The following is a 15,439-nucleotide window of genomic DNA, read 5'->3' as shown; positions in this document are numbered from 1 at the left end:
TGTCATACAAGCACGCCGGCCTTCCCCGAAGCCCAATAAGTGCTAAAATCTCCTGAACAGTCCCGATGTAAAATTAAGTGTACTACGTTTATATGCTGATATGAATAAATACCAACCAGATGTTTCATAATATGTTTTCGTGGCAAGAATTACCGATTGTTCAACAGCCTGTGTATAGCGCCGGACAAGTACAGTGTTCCTGGAATAGCGATGGCAATTACACAGACACGCCAGGCGCATTTTCGACGTTCCCATCATACTGTCCAGTATAAAGTAAAATGCGAGGCGAATGAGAGGTTGCAGGCCGATTGCGGGTGCCAGTACAAGCATGCGAGTGTGAGCCGAGATGGCTGGTGGATTCATGCACGCTGTCTTGCCGAGCGCCTAACGTTGAAGGTCGCATAATGAGTTCAAATTATGAAGTGAGCGGCAGCACAAAACGCTCGTTTTTGAGACAAGCACTTGCGCTCAGCGCTACCGGTGCTCCCCATAAATGTAGCGCTGTGACAGCGAGTGCTCGTTTTGTGACAGCGAGTGCTCGACAGCGAGTGCTCGGATAGTGCTCGTTTTCATCTGCTTATGTTTGACTAACCTCGCGTGACGCCATGATTCTTTTGTTAGCAAGTGAATGCTTACTGTAGCTTATATGGTCTATATGGACGTCTATATGGAGGTATATGGAGGTTAACAAAGAAGCTCGAGAACAAGTTAAGGACCGCCCAAAAGCGATGGAACGAAAAATGTTAGGCGTAACGTTAAGAGACAGGAAGAGAGCGGTGTGGAGCAGAGAGCAAGCAGGCATAGCGGATATTCTAGTTGACATTAAGAAAAAGAAATGGAGCTGGGCAGGTGATGTAATGCGTAGGGCAGGGGACCAGTGGACTATGAGAATTACAGAATGGCTTCCAAGAGAAGGGAAGCGCAGTCGAGGACGGCTGAAAACTAAGTGGGTTGATAAAATTAGGAAATTTGCAGGTGGAAATAGGAATCAGCTAGCGCAAGACGGGGCTAATTGGAGATCGCAGGGAGAGGCCTTCGTCCTGCAATGGGCATAAAATTAGGCTGAACATATGATCATATTTTCTATAAAGCTTAATAATACTTGGCTATCTCTATCAATGCTTCGCCTTTCAGGTTACTCTGCATCACAGTGGCGTCAGTACTGGTGCCTCCACGAAAAGCCAGTTTATACCATCATTTTCTCATGTCGGTAAACATCTGTGGTGCTGAGACTACGAGGCTTGCAAGGAGAAAATAAAAATTCCTGGGAAGCTAATGACGCCGCGCAGAATAATGACACTGATATTTGAGCGTTGTTGAATGTTTGAACGCACATGTAGTCGCTCAGATTTTTTGCCTCTGCAATAAATGACCAAAGTGTGTTTTGCATGCATCATCCGTGTGCTCTCCCAGTATGTGAACATATTCTAGAAATGCCCCGAAAGCTTATTTTGAGAGTATTTTAGAGATAGACATTGCATGAGGGTGCAGTGCAAAAAACAGCAACCACTATTTTGGGCTGTACTGAGCATTAAAAAAAAGAAAAAAAATTGACGCTTACCAAAAAGATTACGCTACAAGCGTTCGCAAATGAAAGCCCAAGCGTTTTTTTTTTTTTTTGAGCGCTACAATTTACTCTAACTTGGCATTCGTGAGCCCGAAACCTCGTCTATCGTGGCCGGTAGCTCACGGCTCTCTCCGAGTTTACTTGTTTAAAAGCGAAGCTTTTCCTCGCGAACCTCGCCGGGTTTCCTGGACGTGGGCGCCGTTGCCTGGCTGCTCCCTTGCCGAAAAAAGGCCAACCAATCACAGCGGGCCGCTGGGTTCCTTGCAGCACCACTAGATGGCGCTCGCCTCCGCGCAACCGTGGAGGCAAGCGGGAATATAAGGAACTGGAGGAATATTAGGAACTGATAGACGTTATGCAGCGGGAAATAAGACAGACATGGAAAAAAATATGTTAGATTGGAAAGAGAAATCCACGTAAGTGGTGGAACATTGGAATAAGGGAAGCTATAGAAAAGCATAAGCAGGTGTCTAGGTATCATCGAGAAGCCAAAAAGTTGGTATTACACTAAGAGGTGCTCCTTAGATGGAACAAATACCAAGAAAATGGCAGCGAGTGAGCTCGTAAAGAGAAAAAATAAATGTGCAAGTGAACGTTGGGTGCCTAAGATTCACACAAGAGACAAAGGTGACCCAAAATAATTCTGAAACTATATAAAAGCACTCGGACTTCTAACTAAAAACTCCCAAATGGCTATAAGGGATGAAGACGGTAACATCTACGAAGGAGACGATGCGCTGCGGCACATCACAGACGTTATTAGGGATGACTTCGGCACGAAAGAAATAGTAGTTCAGGCAACAGATCCAGCAACAACAGAGAGATCAAAATTTTGCCTGTGAGATCAAAATTTAGCATAGAAAGCCTTTATTGAAAAAAGGCAGCATAAAATGTCCCGAGTAACATGGAAGCAGGACCTGATGAAATTCTAATACAGCTAATCAAAAACCTCGGCCCAAAGCGCAAGGCACTGCTGACTAATGCCATAGAAAAAGTGATTAAAACTAATAAAATTCCTGTTGGATGGCGCGATAGCAAAATGAACCTCATGTACAAAGGCAAATGGGAGAAGGATAAGACGAGCTTGTATAGGCCTGTTACAGTAACGTAGGTGATATAGAGAATGGCACTGCAAGCCATAAAATTAGAAATATCGAAGTGGGTGGAGAAAAATGATGTACTAAGGGAACTACAGAATGGGTTCACGCTAGGCAGACGCTTAGAGGATATGTTTGTACTAACTCCATGCATAGATGTTTCAATGGCTCAAAATAGACCTTTATCGATAGCATTTCTAGATATTAAAGGAGCCTATGACAACGTAGACAGGGAACTATTATGGGCTATTCTTAATCACGAAGGCATAGATGACGATTTCGTGGAGTTTCTGAGGGAGATGTAGAGAGACAACCGAGTACAAGTTGTATGGGAAGGTTGAAAAGGTAATTAAGTGGTGGGAACTCACCAAGAACTGAAGAAAGGATGTCCTCTGCCTCCATTGTTGTTCACGCTTTATGTTAAGGGCATAGAAAATAAGACTGAAAACGATTTATCCTACATGCTTAGTGGACAAATGGTGCAACAGAAGGTCCCTGGAGTGGTGTCTGCAGACGACATGGTGCTACCAGCGGACAATACAAGGAATTTGCAGACAGTTGCGAATATCTGTGGTAGTGCAGTGACAAATCTAGGCCTTAAGTTCAGCACAGAAAAATAAGGAATTATGATCTTTAATGGCGAGTAATTACATGGTGTCAATTCAACAACAAGTCATACCCATAGTCAAGCAATATAAGTACCTCGACGTATACATAAACGAAGGAAAGACTTACTCAAGCACCCACCAAGGTAATCTGAAAATAAAGGCGAAGCGTAATGCAGCAATAATGAAACACAGAGCACTGTGGGGCCACAATAAGTATGAGGTGGTGCGTGGAATCTGGAAAGGAATTATGGTGCCAGCGCTAACGCCATTCTATGCTTAAAATCGGATATCTTGTCGGGGTAGGAAGTTAACCAAAGATCAGTAGGCCGGTTGGCTTTGGGAGCCCACGGTAAAACCACAAAATAGGCAGTGCACGATGACATGGGTTGGGCCTCTTTTGAAGTCAGAGAAGCATAGAGCAAAATTAGTATTGAAGAAATACTCAGGAACATGAATGAAAATAAATGGGCGGCTAAAGTGCACAAGTATCTTTACATGAAAAGCGTAGACACAGAATGGAGGAAGAGGTCAAGGAAGTTGGCAACCAAGTACAGGGTAATTCACATTCTACATAGACAACCAGGAGACATCAGAAAGAAAGTGAGAGAAATTGAGACAGTGATTTGGATGCAAAGAATGGAAACAAAAGGGAGAATGGAAATTTACAAAAATGAGAAGAAGAAATTGGAAGGGAAATCTGAATGGTAAAACAAAGGGCAGTGCTTTGCTATTTGAGGCTCGAATCGGTTACCTAAGGACCAAAACATAACCAAGCAAATGTTCGGAACTAGATGAGGCATTTGTCATCATCATCATCATCATCATCATCATCATCATCATCATCATCATCATCATCATCATCATCATCATCATCATCCTATATTTATGTCCAATGCAAGACGAAGGCCTCTCCCTGTGATCTCCAATTATTCCTGTCTTGCGCTAGCTGATTGCAACTTGCGCCTGCAAATTTCCTAACTTCACCGCATTTGTATGCTGTAGGCTGAGGCTGAGGCATTTATATGCTGCAGCAATGATCCGGATTGCGCTGCTGAGCACGAGATCGCGGGATCAAATTCTAGCCGCAGCGGCCGATTTCGATGGAGACGAAATTCAAAAACGCCCGTGTGCTTGCGTTGTAAGGCATGTTAAGGAACCCCAGGTGGTCAAAATTAATCCGGAGCACTCCACTACGGCGTGCCTCATAAGCAGAGCTGGTTTTGGCTTGTAAAACCCCAGAAAAAAACGGAATAATCCGGAGACCGCTCAAGACATCCTAAAGGAATGTGAAGAGATTCACCAAGTGAGAACAGTAGGTTAACATACACCTTCCAGAAACGCTTGGGTTTAAAGTAAACGGATGCATCAACCGGTCAGCAAACAAGAGACGTTTGGAGTATTGGTGGAAAGAAGCAGGGAAGAGATTGATACAACCTGATTTGATCTCTTGGTCATAGATAGAGGTACACGGCAGATCTTGAGAGAAAAAAAGAATAATGAAATCTATACAAAAATGCTGGATAAAAATGTGGTTGATCCCTCTTATATAGGAATCGGTATAGAACACGAAAGTGAAACGTGTCTTCACAGAAGTAGTGTAATGTTTATTGCACATTGATATATAATGTCTATTGGTGTTTTGTGGCTAAAGCGCCCTTAGGCGTTGATGCACCCACGCTGACGCCTGGTGGCACGTCTCCTCCATCACGACTACCAACGTCGATGACCATGAGCAACCGTCGTGCATATGGAAGCTGCACTACGCTGCACACGCTAGCACAACGCGAAAGACGAAGCACGTAACTGACACACTAATACAACGCGCAAGACAAAGAACGTAACTGAATCGTCACCGAGTCAAATCAGCGCGTACAGCGCGTCGTAATTGCAGCCTCCGCGATCAACTTCAGAAACATTTTCAGAGCTAATTGCGGAGGCCACGCTCCGCTGTGCTGAGTACGGTGAACGCCACCTAGGTGGCGTTGGTAGTGCTTCTTGATGCCAGCGTCCCGTCGAATGCTGGCATCGAGGCGTCGTAGTGCTGAGACCACCGAAGCATTCACTGTCGGTGCGCGTTAGTGTCATAATGCAGTACTTCTCTTTTCTGCTCGTAGGCGGCAGCACCGCCCCGAGCAAGAGCGCGGGTACACGGAGGAGTGTTAGATATATAAGGCGCGTCTGTGTAGCTCTCTGCAAATGCGTTTGTGGCGCAATGGGTTAAACGCTCGGCGATCTATCGTCGCGGACCGAGAGGTCGTGGGTTCGATTTCCAAATTTTGCATGTTCGTGGAACTTTTTCTTCTGGTTTCTTTCTTTGTATTATGTTCGTGTACATTGTAAGCTGACGTATTTCCGCGACGGAAATACGTCAGTGAAGTCTTGGTGGAACCCGGCATAAAACACTTTCGTGTTAAAAAACATGTAGAGCATACCTGATTAAATCGAGCAGGCTAGGTGACTATTTGTCCCCACCCCGTTTCAAAGGGGAGGCCATTAAATAAATAAATAAATTTTTATTGTTTCTGATACATTAATGACATGTTATGTTAATACAGGCCGGACCCCAGAACCCTCTCAGAGGTTGTGGCAGGGGTCCATTTTTTTAACATAAGTGATTACAAGTGAATTACAAGGCAAAAAATACAAACATTGCAATAGCTTTGTTACAAACACATTCAACACTTTTTGTAAACATCATTAATATTGAAAGCCCAGTAGATGATCGCGAACAAGTTGCTTATAGAAATAAAATGATGTGAATGATGTGATGCTATACGGTAAAATATTCCACAGTTTGGCGGCAATATGTGAAAATGAATATCATCCATAGTTAGTCCTTATGTAGGGTATGCATAATGACACAGTTTAGGTAGAACGTAGTGAATACGTGGGCTTTTGATATGCCAACATTATTGACTGGCGTTGTGTAAAATTTTGTAAGCAAGTAGTAAAACACGATCACTGATCCAAACTGCTATCGGTTGTATGTTTAGTAATCCATACGCATGTGAAACTGAGTCTGTTTCTTGTATAAAAAGTAGCGCAAGTACTGCTGTGTTCTGTGCTAATTTAAGGGGTTTTAGTGTTGTCTGGTAGTTAATCCGTAAATTGCTATAGCGTATTTTGTGTGAATGTATGAAATAATAATAAAATGTTAACAATACCTTCAACGGGAAAATGTAACCTAACCTGTAGAGTATGGGTATTTCCTGTAAATCTTAAGCGTTGTTTCGTTAACGTGTTTGTGCCATGAAAGCTGTGCATGGCACCGCTTTCATGGCATAATCATCATCATCATCATCATAATCATCATCTTCATCATCATCATCATCATCACCGTGACAGTGGTGGCGCCAGCCGTGGGGGGGAATGAAACAAAAGAACCAGAAAGTTCGCCTTCACGAACCGGCAGCTGCACGGTAATGAGGAAACAAACGCCTCCTGCGGATAGAATGGATCGGAATTGTGCCACGTACACGTATGCGCATGCTGCCTCTGAAACCATGACGCGTCCAAGGAGTCCGTCGTACTCGCTAGTAGCGAGCAACTCCGTTTAACAAAAGGCTCGGTATAATTTGTACGCACCCGTTCTTCTGTGCGTGCGTGCGTGTGTGTGTTTAGACTCTTCATGCGCTCACACAAAGGTTCGCTGCATAATAGATTGCAACTCGTTGATCTGCTGCATTTTTTTTTCATTCTTAATTTATTTTCATTAGCAGCGAGTGCGAAACGACCCTCATTTCCTAGCTGCCAGTAAGAGACTAATGAGACATTATTAAAGGCGGCCTCGGTGCTTCGGCGTCCAAACAAACCCTAATTTACGAAGAACAACTCCAAGCTATACACTCGCAATGCCCTTGTTTTCACGGACTCTTCGTGTGTGTCTCGACACCCGGTGACGTGCGAAGACGGCAGACATTAGCCGAGTCACTTCCGTTCGTCGTCAGCTCCGCGCCGACCTTTCCCGCGGCGTCACCTAACAAGCCGTGAGAATCAGCGCGCCGTCAGCGTCTTTATCGAATTTCGAAGACGGATGGAGGGCCATTTGAGGCGCCCACCTCGACGTCTAGGGTGTTTGTGCCACGAACTTGCGTGGCACTCAGAAAACCGCGTCAGCTGTCACATTACAGCGAAAGCCGTTTCGATCGCACGAAGTTAGCTGCTATACAGGCTCATGTCGAGACGGCGGACTTCAAGAACTGTAAGTGCTGAAGTCCCCTACGCCCCCCCCCCCAAAAAAAAAAAAAAAAAGAAATAGTGCCTACGTTTCGACGCTTATCGGTTGTTTTCACCGTTGAGAGTAGTCACTAGTTTAAACCACAGCAACCTAGACAAGCATGCCGGCTTATACAGCGGGCACGCGTGAACACAAACGACGTATCACAATGTAAGTAGAGATAAATATTTCTGAAATCTTTTTTAGGTAAACTATACGAGCATTTTATACGAGAGGGGCCGACATCACGAAGATTGCATGTAAAGGTTAAGTATTCACGAAGAAACTACCCCAGTTTTGAGATGATGTTTGTAAAGAGAGGTCGTAGTAAATGTTTTGAACCTGATCTTTCCTGCTCATTCTGCAGTTACGAATTCAAAATATCCTTTTTGTTACTTCGAGAGCCAGAAGCGTAGTTAACGAAACTTCTGTTTAGCGATAACAATGGCGAGCACGCAGCTTAAAACATTAAAAATACACCCTTTGGATGGCATCTTGCTCCGAAAAATAATCTTCATTTGTCTTGCTTGCGTTTCCTGCCTTGAAAAGTCTGCGCTCGCTACTTTCCTGCCAGGAATGCTACGCCACGCTGATAACACGCATGCCGTTAGTGAGCTGAATGTACCAGGCACGCACCACTAAAACAGGAAAGGCACGAAAGATAAATGCCAATTATAGTTAGCAGACAACGTGATTCGCAAAGCGAATATAATCGCTTTAAGTTTCATACGACAACAAAGAGTATTAGTATGGCATGGCCAGTCTCATCATCATCTGTACGGGTTGCCACGACAAGACATACTCGGAGTTTACCTGGCACCGGTATATTTATTAGGAAGGCTGCCGCCGGTTACCGTGATTGCGCAACGACATGACAGTACCCAGGCCACCGACTCCAATACTATTTCACCGCTGGTACTTACTTTCTGTCGGACTAAATCTCCGCAGTAATTTTCTCCCCAGTCGCTAAAATTGCTGAGAAAGCTTTTAAATAAATTTTAATACCATGGCATTTTGGAACATCACAATATACGCGAGCATTGCTTAAGTCATTTACCGGAAAGTCTCAAGTTTGCCTAGGGTCCGTTTCATCAGTTAGGTATAAACTCTGAAATTACCAGCAATGTGTCGAGGACATTAACTAATATAATCACATACCAAATAGTGACGACAGCTCAAAAGCGGCATTTACCTTGTAGTTGTGAGGTTATAAATGCATCAGAATTCGAAAGAACACAAGCAATCCGATTTTTCAATCACAGAAATGAAAAAGAGAAAAGAGAAAGACAGAATGTACGGATGTTAACCAGAAATGCGTATGGTTGGCTACCCTACTGTGGGGTACGGGAAAGAGGGCATAGAAAGATGAGATAGAGAGAGGACGGGGGGGGGGGGGGGAGGACACGGTGAGCTCGCGCACGCACGCCCGCGGAGGGCTTGAACAAGTCAACGGCGTTCACATAGGCCAGTCGCCCTCAAGGAAGCCAAAAGTGCCTTCACAGCTTTGTGGGCCGACGAGCGGTGGGGACCGTCGTCAAGTAGCACTTGCACGGACAACGGCCGATCGCCCGCGCGCCGCGATGCGTTAGATAATGTTTGTCTTTCCGAGTGAAATCTATCGCATTGACACTATAAATGTTAGATGTTCTCTTCGCCGGCGCAGAGGTCGCAAGCAGCACTTTCGGTCATTCCAATCAAAGCAGAGTACACCTTCGTGAAAGCCATTCCCGGGTGGAGGTCGAGTTTGGAGCGAAGGGTTAAGTTCGTGTAGCCTGGTGCGCCTTACATTTGAGGTGTTCCACTCTGTTAAAGAGAGCTTGCGTGCCAGGTGATGAAGCTGCCATGCAGCGTCTGTCCTGGAAAGAGGAATAATAGCGCTGTGCTGTTCTTGATGTGACTCTCGGGCAGCTTTGTCTGCGGGATCGTTTCCACTGATCCGGCAATGGCCAGGGAGCCACTGGAAAATAATTTCGTGGCCTTTTTGTTTGTCGTCGTGGTGAAGTTTGGCAATTTCGTCCGTTAGCTGTTCGAGACCCCCACGTCGGAGAACTGACTGCATACTGTGTAAAGCCGGTCTCGATTCGGAAAACGCGGCCCGTCTACCAGGAGTCTTTGCGCCAATAAATTGAAGTGCACTGCGCAGAGCCGTGAGTTTTGCAGCCGTGGACGTCGTGGCATGTGACGTGTTGAATCACAGCGTTGCTCCTCTCGTCGGTATGAACATAGTACAGGTCATAACTGGTCGATGCAGTCGATCCGTCAGTATAGACGTGTACGTGACTACTGTATCTGTCGTAGAACAGGAGTAAGCTCAATTGTTTTAGTGCAGACGGTGATAGCTCTGACTTTTTCTGAAGTCCTGGAATTCTGAGCTGTACTTGAGGACGGCAGAAAAACCATGGAGGAGACACCGGCCTGGTCGCAGAGGCGTACCCCGATGTAAGCGAGGGACGATATGCACTGGCAGTTGTGTTATATGATGTGCGGGGCAGTTGTGTTATAAGATGTGATGTGTGATGTACGTTGTCTATAGACGAACGGCCGCGCTTGATTCCTGTCAACGTGTGAGTGAGTGAGTGAGTGAGTGAGTGAGTGAGTGAGTGAGTGAGTGAGTGAGTGAGTGAGTGAAATAACTTTATTTAGGTCCAGAGAAGACGCAGGAGAGACTCTGTGTGACCCGGCTAGTCACACGTAGGAACCGCCAAGCCGAGCTTGACAGCCCGATCGCGGGCACTTTGGACGGCCAGGGTTTGGTGGTTGAGTTCGGGGCTGCAAAAAAGCGCAGTCCACCTATCCTCGCTGAAGGCGGAGCCGATGGCTTCACACTCCCACAACACATGGTTCAATGTTGCCGTTAGTGCAAAGGCAGGGCAGTCCACATTTTCAGGGAATATAGCGTGAATAAAGGTTAGGATACGCATGAGCTTTGTTAAAGTCGAAGGGTCATCGCCCGCGCCCTGCATAAGGCAGGGTGCGGGAGGGGGAATACCCGTCTTGACAGATAGTAATGCTTGGTGATCTCAGTATGTGAGCAATGGTTCCCCGCGTCAACTTGTCTGGGTAAATTTCTCTTTGTTTGCTTTGATTATGATCAAGGGTCCTGTACGGGACTTGAAACGTCAAGTTTTATTTTCCAATACATGTATTTCTATCGGCGAGTGTTCGTTTTGTTTCACTATGTCTGGGCAAATTTCATAGTGCTCAAGGTACCACTGCAGTCGCGTTGGAACCATCAAGTCCATTACTGTCCCTAGCATTTTCAAAGAATATCCGGCGTTCTTGCAGCCTCCTAAAAAGAGATAGAGAAGCGAAGCAACAGTAAAAAGCACGCCTTCATCGGCGAAGTAGACTATGGTAGCAGGTTTCCGAAATAAACACCGAATGAGCCGGTGCTGGCCCACTCGAGTGCTTCGTCCTAAACGACCTTTCAGGTTCGTTCAGAATACCCGTGGCCTACTCTTTCACGAAACTGCACTTGCCGAGAGCTCCGCACGCTCATATGCGGCACGTCCTGAAGGAAGTGGATGACATAGCATTTTTTGTTGTGCACATTGTCACCGACAACCACAAAGAAATGTCTTGGCGTTCCAACTTCCATGCAATGGGAGCCTCAGGCATCGCATTGAGCACCCTGGACAGCCGAATCTAAAGCTTTTTCTAGCATACGATCAGTGCTACTTGATCGAAAACGTGCGATTGCAGTTTTTGTCGCGTGACATTGGAAAATGCGGCGAAATAGCGACTAACATCTTGAAGAGCCTCTACAAAATGCAGTAAGGTAGCCTTGTACAGCCATTTCCCCACAAATATTGAAAAAAATTACGCGAAAAGAGCAAGTCAAGTTTTGTTTCCTGCCGAGACAGCTGCACTGAAGCTCCTGCAAGAGCAAGCGGGCCACACATGCGACGCAAGTTTTGCAGGTGTAGGACCGATGGTTCATGGACGTGAGTAATTTTACCCGGCCCATACACCAGAACAATGCCGACCGCAAGCAGTTCGATTCCACAGGCGATGAACAACTAATATGGCTTGAAACAAGATTCCTCGACTACCTGGCCGATCTCAAAAGCCACTGCTGGCGAAGAAATTCTTAACCAATGAGACTTACGAAGGCCTGGGGATGACAACTCGTTCAAATGCTAAGTGCATTCAATATCTTCTTGAACAGATGCCTTTTCGGCCTGTTTAAACTATTAAAATATCGTCTGGAACAATCCAGTCGTTTTTTGGCTGGCTGAGGAAGTCAGCAGGTTCAAATGATCAAACGGATGCCCGAGCTGTTCTCTCAGGTATAGAAAAAACTCTTCTCTTTCTTGTTTTTTCTGAAGACTGACATCGCGTCGGCGATAAGTAGGAGCAACATAATTGCAGCAGAATACAACGATTACTTGTAGGCGCTGCCGCAACAGAATAGCATAAAGGAAGGAACCAGCCGGGAATTCACTGCAGAAACACGTAGAGATCTCACAGAGCGACTCAACCAAGAACAGCCTCTGCTTCCTACTCGAGATGTTGCAGCTTTGGCTACGGTCGGCGGCTGCCTGGCAAGAGCTGTACAAGAAAAGATCGAATGTGAGGAGTTCGTCCGCCTTTTAACAAAATCAAACCCATCGGCGCCCTCGGACTCACTTATAAAACATCAAGACCGCGGTGGACTCATCCACCTATCTGGACAACCTTTAGCAGTTCCCTGCGCATTGGAGACGCTTATCCTCATCTCAATAAGAATGCACATTAATCACCCTTTGAGGGAGGCTGTGAATAATGCCACTGCAGTACTTCGCGAGCCCAAAGCCTTGATATGCTCGACGCCAGGACACCAAAAGAAGTTGCTGCAACTGTTGCTGACAAAGTATTCTGTAACTCTAATGGTCGGCCGGTTATCTACCCTACACATTACAGGGCCGGCCCAGCTCCATTTTTTGTATAGTTGTCATCAAGAAAAACGACGGTTCCCGTTTTTCTCTCGGATCCATACCGCTACTTTCCTGTCTTATATGTCATGGCTAATAGTTGTCGTTCCATTTCTGTTTGCGCGGTCCTTAAATTGTTCTCTAGATTCTCTGTTAACCTCTAATATTCTGCCCCATATGTTAGCCCCGGTAGAATGCAACGATCGTACATTTTTTCCCACGACAGTGGTAAGTTCCCAGTCAGGATTTGGTAATGCCAGCCGTATGAACAGCAACCCATTTCTATTCTTCTGCAAGTTTCCCTCTCATGGTCAGCGTACCCTGTGAGCAATTGACCAAGATAAACGTACTCCTCGACAGCGACAGTGCTTACTCTGTTTCACTTATTTCTTTACCAGCCTAGAAGGACTACACTGCACCGCAAAGGAAGAGAACGCTAAACCTGGCATGTTTTTTTAGACCTTTTCCTATACGCCGTGAAAGCCCAAATTCAAGAAGGCAACGCTTCTCAATAGTGACGTCACAGTGCTGTCGTAGTGTTCTCTGCAAATATGGCAGCAGTTCCCCCTTTTTTAAGTTTAGGCTTTCATTTCAGTTCGGCAGCGGTGTGTTCCTTGGACGCAGCTAAACCCGTCTCTTGCATATTTGCAGCGGATCGCGTGCGTGGAGTGCTACTAATACGAAGCAGCCCATCTACGAAGATACCTCGTGGTCACCTGCCAAGGGGGAGGAAACCACAGGCATCGTTTGCACCATTGAGCCTGCGCCTACCGTTGCCTGCGCCTGCGCCTACCGTCGCCTGCCGATAAAAAGGACTCGGCGTGCCTTTGTCGAGCTCAGTTCGGCAGCGGTGTGTTCCTTGGACGCAGCTAAACCCGTCTCTTGCATATTTGCAGCGGATCGCGTGCGTGGAGTGCTACTAATACGAAGCAGCCCATCTACGAAGATACCTCGTGGTCACCGGCCAAGGGGGAGGAAACCACAGGCATCGTTTGCACCATTGAGCCTGCGCCTACCGTTGCCTGCGCCTGCGCCTACCGTCGCCTGCCGATAAAAAGGACTCGGCGTGCCTTTGTCGAGCTCAGTTCGGCAGCGGTGTGTTCCTTGGACGCAGCTAAACCCGTCTCTTGCATATTTGCAGCGGATCGCGTGCGTGGAGTGCTACTAATACGAAGCAGCCCATCTACGAAGATACCTCGTGGTCACCGGCCAAGGGGGAGGAAACCACAGGCATCGTTTGCACCATTGAGCCTGCGCCTACCGTTGCCTGCGCCTGCGCCTACCGTCGCCTGCCGATAAAAAGGACTCGGCGTGCCTTTGTCGAGCTCAGTTCGGCAGCGGTGTGTTCCTTGGACGCAGCTAAACCCGTCTCTTGCATATTCGCAGCGGATCGCGTGCGTGGAGTGCTACTAATACGAAGCAGCCCATCTACGAAGATACCTCGTGGTCACCGGCCAAGGGGGAGGAAACCACAGGCATCGCTTGCACCATTGAGCCTGCGCCTACCGTTGCCTGCGCCTGCGCCTACCGTCGCCTGCCGATAGAAAGGACTCGGCGTGCCTTTGTCGAGCTCAGTTCGGCAGCGGTGTGTTCCTTGGACGCAGCTAAACCCGTCTCTTGCATATTTGCAGCGGATCGCGTGCGTGGAGTGCTACTAATACGAAGCAGCCCATCTACGAAGATACCTCGTGGTCACCGGCCAAGGGGGAGGTAACCACAGGCATCGTTTGCACCATTGAGCCTGCGCCTACCGTTGCCTGCGCCTGCGCCTACCGTCGCCTGCCGATAAAAAGGACTCGGCGTGCCTTTGTCGAGCTCAGTTCGGCAGCGGTGTGTTCCTTGGACGCAGCTAAACCCGTCTCTTGCATATTTGCAGCGGATCGCGTGCGTGGAGTGCTACTAATACGAAGCAGCCCATCTACGAAGATACCTCGTGGTCACCGGCCAAGGGGGAGGAAACCACAGGCATCGTTTGCACCATTGAGCCTGCGCCTACCGTTGCCTGCGCCTGCGCCTACCGTCGCCTGCCGATAAAAAGGACTCGGCGTGCCTTTGTCGAGCTCAGTTCGGCAGCGGTGTGTTCCTTGGACGCAGCTAAACCCGTCTCTTGCATATTTGCAGCGGATCGCGTGCGTGGAGTGCTACTAATACGAAGCAGCCCATCTACGAAGATACCTCGTGGTCACCGGCCAAGGGGGAGGAAACCACAGGCATCGTTTGCACCATTGAGCCTGCGCCTACCGTTGCCTGCGCCTGCGCCTACCGTCGCCTGCCGATAAAAAGGACTCGGCGTGCCTTTGTCGAGCTCAGTTCGGCAGCGGTGTGTTCCTTGGACGCAGCTAAACCCGTCTCTTGCATATTTGCAGCGGATCGCGTGCGTGGAGTGCTACTAATACGAAGCAGCCCATCTACGAAGATACCTCGTGGTCACCGGCCAAGGGGGAGGAAACCACAGGCATCGTTTGCACCATTGAGCCTGCGCCTACCGTTGCCTGCGCCTGCGCCTACCGTCGCCTGCCGATAAAAAGGACTCGGCGTGCCTTTGTCGAGCTCAGTTCGGCAGCGGTGTGTTCCTTGGACGCAGCTAAACCCGTCTCTTGCATATTTGCAGCGGATCGCGTGCGTGGAGTGCTACTAATACGAAGCAGCCCATCTACGAAGATACCTCGTGGTCACCGGCCAAGGGGGAGGAAACCACAGGCATCGTTTGCACCATTGAGCCTGCGCCTACCGTTGCCTGCGCCTGCGCCTACCGTCGCCTGCCGATAAAAAGGACTCGGCGTGCCTTTGTCGAGCTCAGTTCGGCAGCGGTGTGTTCCTTGGACGCAGCTAAACCCGTCTCTTGCATATTTGCAGCGGATCGCGTGCGTGGAGTGCTACTAATACGAAGCAGCCCATCTACGAAGATACCTCGTGGTCACCGGCCAAGGGGGAGGAAACCACAGGCATCGTTTGCACCATTGAGCCTGCGCCTACCGTTGCCTGCGCCTGCGCCTACCGTCGCCTGCCGATAAAAAGGACTCGGCGTGCCTTTGTCG

This window comes from Dermacentor silvarum, chromosome 8, assembly GCF_013339745.2.
Source record: "Dermacentor silvarum isolate Dsil-2018 chromosome 8, BIME_Dsil_1.4, whole genome shotgun sequence".
NCBI classification, from domain to species: Eukaryota; Metazoa; Arthropoda; class Arachnida; order Ixodida; family Ixodidae; genus Dermacentor; species Dermacentor silvarum.
This window is presented reverse-complemented; position numbering follows the sequence as displayed.